Below are 1602 nucleotides of genomic sequence, written 5' to 3' on the forward strand. Positions count from 1 at the left end.
CCCCTGGATCCCATGAGATCTCACTTTCCTGACCAGTCTGCCATGTGGGACCTAGTCAAATGCCTTACTAAAACCCATGTAGACAACATCTATGGCACTACCCTCATCAATCCCCCTTGTTACTTCCTCAAAAATTCAATTAAGTTAGTAAGACACGATCTTCCCCTAACAAAACCATGCTGACTATCCCTGATCAACCTGTGCCTTTCTAAGTGGCAGTTTATCCTGTTTCTCAGAACTGCTTCCAATAATTTTCCCACCACCGATGTCAGGCTAACCAGCCTATAATTTTCTGGCCTATCCCTCACACCCTTTTTAAATAATGGTACAACAGTCACAGACCTCCAATCCTCTGGTACCTCGTCCGGTGTCTACTGAGGATTGGAAAATGATCCTCAGAGCATTCGCTATTTCCTCTCTGGCTTTCTTTAACAGCCTGGGAAACAATCCATTTGGCCCTGATGATTTATCCACCTTCAAGAATGCCAGTCTCTCCAGTACTTCCTGTACCACATAATCACTTCTCGGCCTTTTGGCTAAGATCAAGTGTAGTATGCTTGTTGTGTCTAGTATTTCAGACTCCTCCTCTTTAACTAGAATGTCTGCATTATCCCTCTCCTTAGTGAAGACAAAGACAAAGTACTCATTGAGAACCCTGCCCACACCTTCTGCATCAAACTACAAGTTACCATGTACATCTCTGATAGGCTCCACCTTTTCCTTAGTTATTCTCTTGCTCGTAATGTACTGGTAAAACATCTTTAATTAGGATTTTCTTTGATTTTACCTGCCCATATCTTTTCATATCCTCTCTTTGCTTTCCTAATTTCCATTTTTACTTCACCCCTGCACTTTCTATACTCCTCTAGACTTTCTATAGTATTAAGTCATTTGTGACTGTCATAAGCTTTCTTTTTCTGCTTTATCTTGGCCTGTATGTTCCTGGATTACCAGGGGGCTCTAGATTTGGCAGTACCACCCTTTTTCTTTGTAGGGCCATGTTTGCACTGTGTCCATAGAATCGCGCCTTTGAATGCCTCCCTCTGATCTGACACAGTTTTTCCTTCTAATAGCTGTATCCAGTACACTCTTGCTAGCTCACCTCTCAGCTTTGTAAAATTTGATTTCCTCCAATTTAGAATTTTTAGTCCTGTTCTACCTTTGTCCTTTTCCATAATGATGCTAAATCTAACTATATTATGGTCACTGTCTCCAAAGTCCCCCACTGCTATTTCATCCTCTCGCCCAGTTTCATTTCCTAAGACTAAACCTAGAATTGCGGCCCCTCTCATTGGGCTTGTTACGTGCTAACTAAAAAAGTTCTCTTGAATGCAGTTCAAGAATTTTGCATCCTCTGTGCCCTTCACCCTGTTCATATTCCCATTAACATTAGGGTAGTTGAAATCCCCAACGATTACTGCCCTATTGTTTTTCATTCAGAAATCTATCTACATATTTGCTCTTATAACTCCCTTCCCCTATTTGGGGGTCTATAGTACATTCCTAGCAGTGTGGCTGTCCCTTTTTTATTTCTGAGCTCAACTCATATGGCCTCATTTGATGCTTCATTTAGTATATCATCCCTCCTCACTACTGTAATTG

General features: G+C 41.4%; 1 pseudogene; it reads left to right on the plus strand.

Annotated features, from left to right (window-relative positions):
* Positions 1-516: 516 nt before the first annotated feature.
* On the plus strand, positions 517-585 carry LOC144693577 (U2 spliceosomal RNA; annotated as a pseudogene).
* Positions 586-1602: the final 1017 nt, after the last annotated feature.

The sequence above is a fragment of the Cetorhinus maximus genome, chromosome 18 (genome assembly GCF_964194155.1).
Source record: "Cetorhinus maximus chromosome 18, sCetMax3.hap1.1, whole genome shotgun sequence".
In the NCBI taxonomy this organism is placed as follows: domain Eukaryota; kingdom Metazoa; phylum Chordata; class Chondrichthyes; order Lamniformes; family Cetorhinidae; genus Cetorhinus; species Cetorhinus maximus.